Here is a 15,283-nt window from a genome sequence, read left to right on the forward strand (position 1 = left end):
GTGCCTGATATGTCCTAGGAACTGTGAAGAAGACCGTAATTGGAGTGAAATGAAGGAAGCGGAAAGAAATATGAGATTAGAGAAGAGAAGAAACGGAGGCAGGGGGGCGGGCTGTGTACAGCCTTATAAGCCATTGTAAGGACTTGGCCAGGCCCCTTGCCGCCAGCTCCAGACCCCTCCTGCTGCATGCCATGGCCCCAAGGGGACCCAGACCCCAGACTCCTTCCTGCTGGCTCCGGAACCCCTCCGGCCGCCCACTGTGACCTTGAAGGGACCCTGCCCGTACCTCAGGCCCCTTCCTGTCAGCTCTGGACCCTTCCCACAGCCTGCCATGGCACCCAGGGGACCCAGCCCAAACCCCAGGCCCCTTCCTGCAAGCTCTAAACCCGCCTCGCTGCCCACTGCAGCCCCGAGGGGCCCCAGCCTGAACCCCAGGCCCTTCCCTACCAGCTCAGGACACCCCCCTGTCCCGCAGACCACAGTGGCCCCACTCCAGCCACATAACACACCCTAAGAAAAGTGCATAAAACACAATTTTTCAGTGTGATAAGTATATATATAAAAGAATTATTTCCCAGTTCAATGGGGGGAAAGAATAGTCTTTTCAAAAAGTGCTGTTGCAATGCTTAGGGGACACTGACTTTCTGTTAAAGGCAATGATATACTTTGAGAATGGATAAGGGTGATGGGTAAGCAACACGATGAATATAATGTCACTGAACTGTGCATGTGAAAATTGTTGAAATGGCAAATGTTTTGTTACATATATAGTTACCCCAATAAAAAAAGCATAGTTTTTTATTTAAAGCGCTGCTGAGACAAGTAGATACTTAAAAGCAAAACAATGAATTTGTACCCTAACCTAATACCATACACAGAGATTAACTCAATACAGATAAAAGAACTAAATGTAAAAAGCTAAAATGATTAAAAACTCTTAGAAGAAACATAGGGGTAAATCTTCATGACCTTGGATTAAGCAGTGATTTCTTAGACATGACACCAAAAGCAGAATTTCCCCCATCCCCAGTTGAGAACCACTGTTCAAGGTATCCTGGACACCCCACAGACCCTAACACGTCATGCTATTTTATGCCTCTGATAATTTGCAGAAATGTTTCTCTTCCTGGAATGTCTACCCCTCCCTCCTCTGCCTGCAGCTTTTGTTAATGGTTAAATACCTGCATAAAGCAACATTTTGTGGGTGAAGACTCCGTTTCCTGTGTTTGTCTAGCAACACAGTCCCTAGCATAAAATAGGTGCTAAATAAATGCTTGCAGTATTCACGGGTGACATTACTTACTTTATGAGTCACTCTCTCTTTTGGTTGATAGGTGACCACCAGGAGTGGTTTGAGTTCCAAGTTTAAAGGGTATCCCAGGGCAATAGTCCCAGGGGTTCCTGTGGTCTCTACTGGTCCAGTAAGTCTGGCCTTTTTTTGGAATTTGGGTTGCATTCTATCCAGGACCATCTATTGTGTCCCTGGTTAGAACAATCAGTAGTGGTAGCTGGACACCATCTAGTTTTTCTGGTCTCAAGATAAGCGAGGCCATGGTTTATGTAGACTGTTAGTCCTGTAGACTAGTTTCTTCTCTGAGCCTAGATAATCCATTGTTGAAAGCTAGGCCTGACAGCATTGCCCTGCATTTTCTTCTAAGAATTTTATGGGTTTAGTTTGCACATTTAGGTCCTTAATCCGTTTTGAATTTGTTTTTGTATATGGTGTGAGGCATAGATTGTTTCAGTTTTCTGCGTGTGGAAATCCAGTTTTCCCAACACCATTTATTGAAGAGACTCTTCTTTCCCCATCTAATGAACTTAGCTCCCTTGTCAAAAATCGGTAGACCATATTTCTGGACTCTCAATTCTATTCCATTGGTCTTTGTGTGTATTGTTAACCAGTACCACGCTGTTTGTTTCCTGTAGCTGTATAATATCGTTTAAAATCAGGAAGTGTGAGTCCTCCTACTTTGTTCTTCCATTTCAACATTGCTTTAGCTATTAGGGGCCTCTTGCTATTCCACATAAAGTTGAGAACTGGTTTTTCTCTTCTGTAAAGAAGGCTCTTGGAATTTTGATCAGGATTACATTGAGTCTATAGATCACTTTGGGTGGTATCGACATCTTAACAATCTTAAGTCTTCCAACCCAAGAACAAGGAACATCTTTCCATTTATTTAAGTCGTCTTTAATCTCTGGTTGGGTTTATTCCTAGGTATATTATTCTCTTAGATGCTTCTGTAAATGGGATTAACTCCTTAATTTCCCTTTCACATTTCTCATTGCCGATGTTTAGAAACCCAGCTGGTTTTTGTTGTTGTTGTTGTTGACCTCATACCCTGCAACTTTTAATTGAGCTCCTTGTGAGCACTGTGCTTTATAAAGGGTATAAAGTAGGATCCTACTCTAGGGAGGTTTACAATTTAGTGGGTGTGATTCCCTCCCCCACCCACAAAAAAAAAAAAACCCAAACCCATTGCCATCAAGTTGATTCCCACTCATAGCAACCTTGTAGGACAGAGTAGAACTGCCCCATGGGATTTCCAAGGAGCAGCTGGTGGATTCAAACTGCCGACCTTTTGGTTAGCAGCCATAGCTCTTAACCACTACACCACCAGGGTTCCTGTGAGTGTGATAGAGACTGCTAATTCTCTTTTTTGTCTTACAGACTGAGATCTAGACAAGTAATGTAAGTGGAAGTGGTGAGTTTCCTTAAAGAGAAGAGGCATGCTCTTCTTGCATTTTTCCTTTCTTTCACTGGAATGAGATGGGATGGCTAGAGCCCAAGCAGCTATTTTAGACTATGAGGTTGAAGCCTCATGCTGAGGATGGCAGAACAATAATAAATAACAAGAACAAACTTCTAAAGCTAACAGAGGAATTTAGCAAAGTTGCAGGGTACGAGGTCAACAACAACAAAAAAAACAGCTGGGTTTCTAAACATCGGCAATGAGAAATGTGAAAGGGAAATTAAGGAGTTAATCCCATTTACAGAAGCATCTAAGAGAATAATATACCTAGGAATAAACCCAACCAGAGATTAAAGACGACTTAAATAAATGGAAAGATGTTCCTTGTTCTTGGGTTGGAAGACTTAAGATTGTTAAGATGTCGATACCACCCAAAGTGATCTATAGACTCAATGTAATCCTGATCAAAATTCCAAGAGCCTTCTTTACAGAAAGAGAAAAACCAGTTCTCAACTTTATGTGGAATAGCAAGAGGCCCCTAATAGCTAAAGCAATGTTGAAATGGAAGAACAAAGTAGGAGGACTCACACTTCCTGATTTTAAACGATATTATACAGCTACAGGAAACAAACAGCGTGGTACTGGTTAACAATACACACAAAGACCAATGGAATAGAATTGAGAGTCCAGAAATATGGTCTACCGATTTTTGACAAGGGAGCTAAGTTCATTAGATGGGGAAAGAAGAGTCTCTTCAATAAATGGTGTTGGGAAAACTGGATTTCCACACGCAGAAAACTGAAACAATTTATGCCTCACACCATATACAAAAACAAATTCAAAACGGATTAAGGACCTAAATGTGCAAACTAAACCCATAAAATTCTTAGAAGAAAATGCAGGGCAATGCTGTCAGGCCTAGCTTTCAACAATGGATTATCTAGGCTCAGAGAAGAAACTAGTCTACAGGACTAACAGTCTACATAAACCATGGCCTCGCTTATCTTGAGACCAGAAAAACTAGATGGTGTCCAGCTACCACTACTGATTGTTCTAACCAGGGACACAATAGATGGTCCTGGATAGAATGCAACCCAAATTCCAAAAAAAGGCCAGACTTACTGGACCAGTAGAGACCACAGGAACCCCTGGGACTATTGCCCTGGGATACCCTTTAAACTTGGAACTCAAACCACTCCTGGTGGTCACCTATCAACCAAAAGAGAGAGTGACTCATAAAGTAAGTAATGTCACCCGTGAATACTGAATTCCTCTAAAGAATCATCTAAATGAGACCCAACAGTCATAATGCCTTGAACATTATGCTCTTTTAAGAACTATCTATATGAGATCAAAGTAACAACCAAAGATGAGAAGGTAAGGGGGGACAAGGAAGCTACATTAATGGGAACAGAATTTCCAGAATGGAAATAATGAGAATGCTGACACATTGTGAAAAGTGTAACCAATATTACTAAATAATATATATGAAAAATGTTATAGGAGAACTCAATTTGTTAACTAGATTTTCTCCAAAATCACAATACAAACTTAAAAAAAATAGATTATCTAATATAATAACAAAAGCACAAACAGTAAAAGATAAATAAATGGGACCTCATAAAAATTAAAAACATTTGTTCATCAAAAGGCTTTATGAAACTTGGAACCGACTTGACGGCACCTAACAACAACAGTCTTTACAGAAGCAGATCGCCAGGCCTTTCTTCTGCACTGCTTCTGGGTGAATTCAAACCACCAACCTTTAGGTTAGTAGCTGACTGCAAACCTTTTGCACCACCCAAGGACCTCTGTTCAGCCTATAAACCAAAACCAGACCTGTTACTGTCGAGCGGATTCCGACTCATGGCAACCCTGTGGGACAGAGTAGAACTGCCCCATAGGGGAAGGAGCAGCTGGTGGGTTCAAACTGCCAACATTTTAGTTAGCAGACATAGTTCTTAACCACTGTGCCACAGGGCTCTGTTCCACATATAGTAAGCTTTAAATAAATAAGTTTGGCTATTGTTATATTGGAGGAACTCTGGTGGCACAGTGGTTAAGTGCTCAGCTGCTGACTGAAGGGTGGGGCAGTTCGAATCCACCAGCTGCTCCATGGGAAGAAGATGGGGCAATCTGCTTCCATAAGGATTACAGCCTTGGAAACCCTATGGGGCAGTTCTACTCTGTCCTACAGTGTCACAATGAGTCGGAATCGATCAACGGCAATGGTTTTTTTTTTTGGTTTATTATTATATCATGTTGTTGTTGGGTGCAATCACATTGATTCCTCCTCATAGAGACCCCATATGACAGAGTGGAACTGCCCCATAGGGTTTTCTAGGCAGATCGCCAGGTCTTTCTTCTGTAGAGCCACTAGATGAGTTTGAACTGCCAATCTTTTGGTTAATAGCCAGGTGCTTAACTGTTCTCACCACCTGGCTTGTTATTGTTATAGTTCAGCTAAAACGTGTGATGGTTTCACAGGTGTATACATATGTCAGACTTACCAAATTGCACATTTTATATATGTGCTTTTCATGGTATGTCAATTCTATCTCAATAAAGCTGTTTTTAAATTAAAAAAAAAAAAGGCTTTATCAAAAAAGGTGAAAAGATGAGACTATCTGGGAGGATATCTTTGGAAACCATATATCCAATAAGAATCTAATAACCAAAATACATATAAAACTTCAAAAATTTAACAAAAAGACAAATAACCCAATCATTAAATGGGCAAAAATTTGAATACACATTTCACCGAAAAGAACATTCAAATGGCCACCAAACACATAAAAAGGTATTCAATGTTATCAGCTATTGGAGAGACGCAAATCAAAACTACAATGCGATACAATTTTGCTCCCACTAATTTTTTTTTTTTTAGGATGGCTAAGATTAAAAAAAATCAGAAGATAGCAAATATTGCCAAGGTTGTGGGGAAACTGGAACCCTTATCCACTGCTGGTGGGAATGCAAAATGGTATAGCCATTGTAGAAAACAGTGTGGTGGTTCCTCAAAAAACCGAAAATATAACTACCATATGACCAAGCAATTCCACTCCTAGGTATATACCCGAAACACTTGAAAGCAGAGACGCAAACACAGACTTGTACACCAAAGTTCACTGTAGCACTATTCACAATAGCCAAAAGGTGGGAAAACCTAAACACCCAGCAGCAGATGAATGGTCAGACAAAACGTGGTACATACATACAATGGAATCCTACTCAGCCAATAGATGAAATGAAGTCTTGAGGCATGCTGCAGTATGGCTGGAGCTTGAAGGCATTATGCTGAGTGAAATAAGTCAATCACTAAAGGACAAATATTGTATGACCTCACTTACATAAAAGACAAGAAAAGGCAAATATATACAGACCAAAGTTTATTAGTGGTTACCAGAGGTGGGAGTGAAGGGGAAAAGGCAGGTCACCAGTGATGGAAGAATCACATTGGTTAAGGGTAGGACTGAACAGTTGATTATTGCAATGCTGTCAATAAGTTCAACACCTGTAAAAAGTTCAACCGGCAAAAGTTGTGTGACAGATATAACAACAAAAGAGTAGCTGCTGAGGGTGCTTATGTATAATCTAAAACTTCATGGGATTTAGTTCCTTAGTTTGGAGGTTTAGGGTCATGGTTTCATTGGACATCCCAGTTAATTGGCCTAATAACATGTTGAGTGGTTCTGTTCTACCTCCTAGTTCTTTGTGTAGTGCCTGGGGTCTTAAAAGCTTCCAGGCAGCCATCCAAGGCACACCAATTGGTCTCTATTCACCTGGATCAATGGAGGAAGAAGGAGAGTTGGGAATAGGATGAGGATTGGAATGTGTGGCTAATTGCTTCCATGAACAACTGTCTCCTTTGCCATGAGACCAGAAGAACTGGATGGTATCCGGTTACCATTACTGAATATTTTGATCAAAGATTCCAAAGAAGAATACTGATCAAAAGCAGGAAAATGCAGAACAGAATTTCAAATTCTCATGGATTCCAGACTTTCTGGAGCCATGGTGATTGGATGAACCCCTGAAACTATGCCCTGAGATAAACTTTAAACCTTAATTCAAAAAGATCACCTGAAGGATCTTAAAAGCCTGTAATCAGCCATCTAGGATACTACACTGGTCTCAACCCTTCAGGAGCAAGGAAGAATGAAGAAAACTAAAGATACAAGGGCAAGATTAGTCCAAAGGACTAAGGGACCACATCTACCATGGCCTCCACCAGACAGAGTCCAGTACAACTAGATGGTGCCCGGCTACCACGGCTGACTGCTCTGACAGGGATCACAATAGAGGGTCCCAGACAGAACTGGAGAAAAATGTAGAACAAAATTCTAACTCAAAAAGACAGACCAGACTTGCTGGCTTGACAGAGACTGGAGAAACCCTGAGAGTATGGCTCTCGAACACCCCTGCAGCTCAGTAATGAGGTCACTCCTGAGGTTCACCCTTCAGCCAAAGATACAACAGGCCCATGGAACAAAACAAGGCTAAAGGGACGCACCAGCCCTGGGGCAGGGACTGGAAGGCAGGAGGGAACAGGAAAGCTGGTAATAGGGAACCCAGGGCTGAGAAGAGAGTGTTGACGTGTCGTGGGGTTGTTAACCACTGTCATACAACAATGTGTGTACTGTTTGATGAGAAACTAGTTTGTTCTGTAAACCTTCATCCAAAGTACTATATATGTATATATATGTATATATATATATCTATATCTCCTGAAGAACCAGAGGTAGAGAAGGTGAGAGTGTTGACATGTCATGGAGTTGGCAACCAATGCCACAAAACAATATGCATATTAATTATATAATGAGAAACTAGTTTGCTCTGTAAAACTTTGTCATGGGTTGAATTGTGTCCCCCAAAAATACATGTATCGATTTAGCTAGGCCATGATTCCCATTATTGTGTGATTGTTCACCATTTTGTCATCTGATGTAATTTTCCTATGTGTTGTAAATCCTGCCTCTATGATATTAATGGGGGGGGATAGGCAGCAGTTATGTTAATGAGGCAGGACTCAATCTACAAGACTGGATTGTGTCTTGAGACAATTTCTTTTGGGATATAAAAAAGAGAAGTGAACAGAGAGACAGTGGACCTCATACCACCAAGAAAGCAGTGCCAGGAACAGAGTGCATCCTTTGGACTGGAGATTCCTGCACTGAGAAGCTCCTAGTCCAGAGGAAGATTGATGACAAGGACCTTTCTCAAGAGCCAACAGAAAGAGAAAGACTTCCCCTGGAGCTGATGCCCTAAATTTGGACTTGTAGCCTACTAAACTGAGAAAATAAATTTCTCTTTGTTAAAGCCATCCACTTGTGGTACTTCTGTTACAGCAGCACTAAATGAGTAAGACAAGCTTCATCTAAAGTAAATAAATAGATATATCCCCTGAAGCCTTCTCAAAACCAAACAATAGTTTAGTCTAACTAGTAAAAAAAAGTCTGCTTTGAGCATTATGCTCTTTTAAGACCTACCTATAGAGGATCAAAGTGACAATAGCAACTAGAAAGCTTAGATAGGGGGCAATGAGTTTATGTTAATGGAGGGAGGAACAACTTAGAAAAGGAGGGTGAGAATGGTTGCACAACTCAAAGACTGTAATCAGTGTCACTGAATTGTACACGTAGAAACAACTGAATTGCTGTATGTTTTGCCATGTATATTCTCAACAACAACAACAACAAAATTAAATTTAAAAAAGGAAAAAAGAACAAGACTGTGTGCCTGATGAGCATGAGGCCATCAAAAGTACTTCAGGCCTTCTGGCTTCATTTACAGGAGAAAAACATGAACTTTATCTTGTTTAAAACACTCACTGTTAAACTTAATCCTAAATGATTGAGTTGAGAAGACTGAAGGCAGACGAGATTGGACTGAATAGCAAAACAGATGCCCAGAATTCATGAAGTAGTTTGTAGAAGCGTAAACTAATGCAAAAGCTGGGTGCAATACCAAGGATGCACTGTGCCCAGAGGTTCTTGGGATTATGGTAAAAATTTCTCATGTCTGCCGTCAATATGTAAAAGATGACAACATTAAAATAAAGAGGGACTAAAAAAAATGTAGTCATAAATCTTTCACATGGAGAGGAAGTCAAGATGATATAAAGACATAAAAGATGGGTTTAAACTTAGAAAAACGGGTAAATATTAAGGTAAACACAAAGGAAACTAAAAATCCAACACATCAAAATAAAAAACAAGAAAAACAAAGACTCAGCAAACCCAAAATCAACAACAATGAAAAGATGAAAAGAAAATACATACAGAACAACTCAGCACAGAAAATTAAGTGGAACAAAGAAACTGTCAACATTACACACAAAAAAAAAGACATCAAAATGACAGCACTAAACTCATACCTATCAATATTTACGTAGAATGTAAATGGACTAAATGCACCTCTTAAGAGACAGATGGTGGCAGAGCTGATAAAAAAAATACGAGCTTTCTATATGCTGCCTACAAGAGACACACCTTAGACTTAAAGTCACGAACAAAAACTCAAAGGATGGAAAAAAAAAATACCACGCAAACAACAATCAAAAAAGAGCCGAGGTGGCAATATTAATTTCTGACAAAATACACTTTAATGTAAAATCCACCACAAAGGATAAGGAAGAACACTATATAATAAATAAAGTGTCAATACACCAGGAGGACATAACCATAATAAACTATTTACGCACCCAATGATAGGGATCCAAAATACATAAAACAAACTCTAACAGCACTGAAAAGAGAGATAGACAGCTCCACAATAATAGTAAGAGACTTCAACACACCACTTGCAGTGAAGGACAGAACATCCAGAAAGAAGCTCAATATAGACACGGAAAATCTAAATACCACAATCAACCAAGTTGACCTCATAGACATATACAGAACACTCCACCCAACAGTAGCCAGGTATACTTTCTTTTCCAACACACATGGAACATTCTCTAGAAGAGACCACATATTAGGCCATAAAGCAACCCTTAACAGAATCCAAACCACTGAAAAAAATCCTCAACAAAATTCTAGCCAATAGAATTCAACACCCAGATCAACAACATATTAAAAAAATAATTCACCATGACCAAGTGGGATTCACATCAAGTATGCAGGGATGGTTCAACATTAGAAAAACAATTAATGTAATCCACAATATAAATGAAACAAAAAACAAGAACCGCATGCTCTAATCAATTAATGCAGAAAAGGCATTTGACAAACTTCAACAACCATTCATGATAAAAACTCTCAGCAAAATAGGAATAGAAGGAAAATTCCTCAATATAATAAAGGGCATTTATACAAGCCAACAGCCAACATCACCCTAAATGGAGAGAGCCTGAAAGCATTCCCACTGAGATCGGGAACCAGACAAGGATGACCTTTATCACCATTCTTAGTCAACATTGTGCTGGAGGTCCTAGCCAGAGCAATTAGGCTAGATAAAGAAATAAAGGGCATCCAGATTGGTAAGGAAGAAGTAAAAGTATCTCTATTCGCAGATGATATGATCTTATACACAGAAAACATCAAAGAATCCACAAGAAAACTACTGGAACTAATAGAAGATTTCGGCAAAGTATCAGGATACAAAAACATACAGAAATCAGTTGGATTCCTCTACACCAACAAACAGAACTTCGAAAAGGAAATCACCAAATCAATACCATTTATGATAGACCCCAAGAAGATAAAATACTTAGGAATAAATCTAACCAGAGACCTATACAAAGAAAACAACAAGACACTACTGCAAGAAACCAAAAGAGACCTACATAAGTGGAAAAACATACCTTGCTCATGGATAGGAACACTCAACATTGTGAAAATGTCTATTCTACCCAAAGCGATCTACAGATACAATGCAATTCCGATCCAAATTCCAACGACATTTGTTAATGAGATGGAGAAAAATCACCAACTTCATATGGAAGGGCAAGAGGCCCCGGATAAATAAAGCATTACTGAAGAAAAAGAACAAAGTGGGAGGCCTCACACTACCAGATTTTGGAACCTATTATACTGCTGCAGTAGTCAAAACAGCCTGATACTGGTACAACAACAGATACATAGACCAAAGTCTATGTACTGGTACAACAACAGATACATAGACCAAAGTCCATTAATTGGGGAAAAGACAGTCTCTTTAACAAATGGTGCTGGCATAACTGGATATCCATCAACAAAAAAGTGAAACAAGACCCATACCTCACACCATGCACAAAAACTAACTCAAAATGGATCAAAGACCTAAATATAAAATCTAAAACAATATAGATCATGCAAGAAAAAATAGGGACAATGCTAGGAGCCCTAATACATGGCATAAACCGAATACAAAACATTACTAACAATGCAGAAACATTGGAAGAAAAACTAGATAACTGGGAGCTCCTAAAAATCAAACACTTATCCTCATCCAAAGACGTCACCAAACGAGTAAAAAGACAACCTACAGGCTGGGAAAAAGTTTTTGGCTACAGCAAATCTGACTGGCATCTGATCTCTAAAATCTACATGAGACTGCAAAAACTCAACGACAAAACCACAAATAACCCCACTAAAAAATAGGCAAAGGATATGAACAGGCACTTCACCAAAGAAGACATTCAGGTGGCTAACAGATACATGAGGAAAGGTTCAAGATCATTAGCCATTAGAGAAATGCAAATCAAAACTACAATGAGATACCCTCTCACCCCAACAAGGCTGGCATTAATCCAAAAAACACAAAATAATAAATGCTGGAGAGGTTGTGGAGGGCCTGGAACACTTATACACTGCTGGTGGAAATGTAAAATGGTACAGCCACTTTGGAAATCAATTTGGCACTTCCTTAAAAAGCTAGAAATAGAAGTACCATAGGATCCAGTAATCCCACTCCTTGGAATATATCCTAGAGGAATAAGTGCCATCACACAAATAGATATATGCACATGCATGTTCATTGCAGGAATGTTCACAATAGCAAAAAGATGGAAACAACCTAGGTGCCCATCAGTGGATTAATGGATAAACAAACTGGTACATACACGCAATGGAATACTATACAATGATAAATAACAATGAATCCATGAAATATCTTACAACATCAATAAATCTTGAGGACTCTATGCTGAGTCAAATAAGTCAATCACGAAAGGACAAAAACTGTATGATACCACTATTACAAAAAGTCAAGAAATGTTTACACACAGAAAAAAACACTCTTGATGGTTACCAGGGATGGTAAGGGGAGGTGGGGAGAATCACTGACTAGATAATAGACATGTGTTAATTTTGGTGAATCGAAAGGCAATACGCAGTATGGGGGAAGTCAGCACAACATAACCAAGGCAAAAGAAGACAGTGAGTGCTATGCAAGAATAAAGAGCAATTTCAGTAAATATAAATATAAAACCCTGCAACAATAGTAATAACAAACAGTAATATACAAGTGGATATAGAGGTATATGTGTGCACTAAATAGATGTGAGAGGTCATATATATAAGTATGGCTGTGGATATTTATACATATTTGTATGTGCTGCATGTATATTCATATTTGCAATAAGCCATATGGGGGCACAGTTATGGTAACTTCTTAGATATAATAGAGCATCTCAAGGAACCGAGTTACTGGGCTAGAAGGCTAAGGACCATAGTCTCGGTGGCCATCTAGGTCAACTGGCACAACATAGTTCATAAAGATAATGTTCTACATCCTACTTTGGTGAGTAGCGTCTGGTGTCTTAAAAGCTTCCCAGCAGCCATCTAAGATATAACTATTGGTCTCTTTCCATCTGGAGCAAAGGAAGAATGAAGAAAACCAAAGACTCAAGGAAGTAATTAGTCCAAAGGACTAATGGCCTACATGAACCACAGCCTCCACTAGCCTGAGACCATAAGAACTAGACAGTGCCTAGCCACCACCACCGACTGCTTTGACCAGAACACAATAGAAGGTCCCCGTTAGAGTGGGAGAAAAATGTAGAACAAAATTCAAATTCATAAAAAAGACCAGACTTACTGGTCCGATACAGACTGGAGGAATTCTCAGGACTACTGCCCTAAGACATCCTTCTAACCTGGAACTGAAGCCACTCCTGGAGATCACCTTTTAGCCAAATAACAGGCTGGCCTATAAAATAAACAATAACACCCATGAGGAACATTCCCCTTAGAACTATCAACTATAGGAGACCAAAAGGGCAACACATGCTCAAAAGCAAAGATGAGAAGGTAGGAAGGGGTAGGGAAATTGGACAAATGGGAACAGGGAACCAAAGGTGGAAACGGAGAGTGCTGACATATTGCAGGGATTGCAACCAATGCCACAGAAAAATTTGTGTATGAATTATTGAATGGGAAAGCAATTTGCTGTAAAATTTCACACAAAGCATAATAACATGTTCAAAAAAAATTGAATGGATAGGAATCATGGGACCCAGTAGAGAGAAACACAAAATTGTTCTGTAAGAACATTTTCATACCCAGGCATGGGGGACTCCTATGAAGAGGAAGTCCCACTGAAGATGAGCTCACAGTTAAAGATTACAGACCATGCCAGGAAATGAACTACCTTGAGGAAGAGTCAGAAGAAGCAAAAAATGGGATAATTTACATGTGAGGAACTAGAAATAATGGAGCAATCCAAGAGAGCTTTTGTAAAAAAACAAAGAATAAAAACCATAAAACAAGCATGTAAAGGCACCAAAAAAAGTTGAATTTAAAGAAATCCGAATAGAAATTCTAGAAATTAAAAAATATAATTTTTTTAATGAAAAATCAATTGACAGAATGAACAGTACTCTAGACACAGTCAAGGAGAGAATTAGTGAATTGAAAGATATACCTGAGGAAATCATCCAACACAGTACATTAATTAAACAGAAAAAGCAAAAGAAAACCTGAATATATGGAAGAGAGAACAGAAGTTCCAACACACATCTAATAGGGATTCGAGAAAGAATACAGAGAATGGGTGACAGACAATATTGAAGAGATAATGACTGAAAATTTTTTAGAAGAAAGTGTTACAATTAAAGGAATAGCTCCAGGTATTCACCAGGATAAATAAAACCAAAACCATACCTAGATACACTGAAGTAAATCTGCAGAGCATCAAAAACAGAGAAAATACTTAAAAGAGAAAAGATAGATTATCTATGAAATAACAACAGAATGACTGCGGACTTCTAATTAAAAAAAAAAAAACCCAAGAGATACCAGAAGAAGATAGAATAATACCTTCAAAATGCAAAAGAAAAATAAGTCGATCAAGATTCTACCAGGATGGCTGAGATTAAAAAAAAAAAAAAGAAGAAAATAACAAAAGTTGGCAAGGATGTGGGGAAACTGGGACCTTATTTATTGCTGGTGGGAACGCAAAATGGTACAGCCATTGTGGAAAACAGGGTAGCAGTTACTCAAAAAACTAAAAATAGAACTGCCATATGATCCAGCAATTCCATGGTTAAGAACATACCTAATGGGCTTGAAAGCAGTGACATGAACAGACATATGTAAACCAATTTTCACTGCAGCACTATTCACAATAGCCAAAAGATGGAAACAACCTAAATCCCCATCAATGGATGAATGAATAAAAAAATGTGGCACATACATACAATGGAATACTACTCAGCCAGACAGAGAAATCAAGTCTTGGTATATGATACAACATGGATGGAGCTTGATGACATTATGCTGAGTGAAATAAGTCAATCACAAAAGGACAAATATTGTATGAGCTCACTTCTGTAAAAAGACAGGAATGGGCAAATGCATAGAGACCAGTTTCTTAGTGGCTATCAGGGGTGGGAGGGAGGGGAAGGGGGAGTTATTGCTTATAGAGCACTCAGTTTTGGTTTACGGTGATGGAAAAAATCTCAATGATTATGGGTAGGGGTTCCACAGCCAATTAACGTAATTGCTGTCAGTACGTTGTATGCCTGTAAAAAGTTTAATTGGCAAAAGTTGTGTGATAGATATATTTACAACAACAACAAAAGAGTAGCTGCTGTAGCTGCTTATGTACAACCAAACACTTCATGGGATTTGGTTCTTTGGTTTGAAGGTTTAAAGCCATAGCTTCAGGGGACATCCCAGTTAATTGGCCTAATATCATGTTTATTGCATCTGTTCTATCTCCTATTTTGTTGCATAGTGTCTGGGGTCTTAAAAGCTTGTAAGTGCAGGTGAGGCCAAGATGGTGGAGCAGTCAGATGCTTCCTGTAGTCCCTCTTTCAACAAAGACCAAAAAAACAAGTGAATCAATTATATATGACAATCTAGGAGCCCTGAACATCAAACACAAAGTTGAGGAGTTGAACTGAGGGGCCGGGGGAGGGAGAGACAGTTCAGAAGCAGCCAGGATTTGCCAGACCTGACCTGGGCAGCACCCTGCAGGCTGGATTGGCCAGTGCATGCCCGCTGAGGCAAGCAGTAGTGTTCAGGATGCATTTTCCACACTGGGAGAATTCCAGCAGCAGACAGTCTGAACAATCCTGTGGAATCGGGGGAAAGCGGTGCTGGATCTGTTAAGGTTAAGTGCAAGCATCTAACTGAGCACAGGATCGAAAAAACCCGTCCCCCTCTGGA

This window comes from Elephas maximus, chromosome X (assembly GCF_024166365.1).
Source record: "Elephas maximus indicus isolate mEleMax1 chromosome X, mEleMax1 primary haplotype, whole genome shotgun sequence".
Taxonomy (NCBI): Eukaryota; Metazoa; Chordata; class Mammalia; order Proboscidea; family Elephantidae; genus Elephas; species Elephas maximus.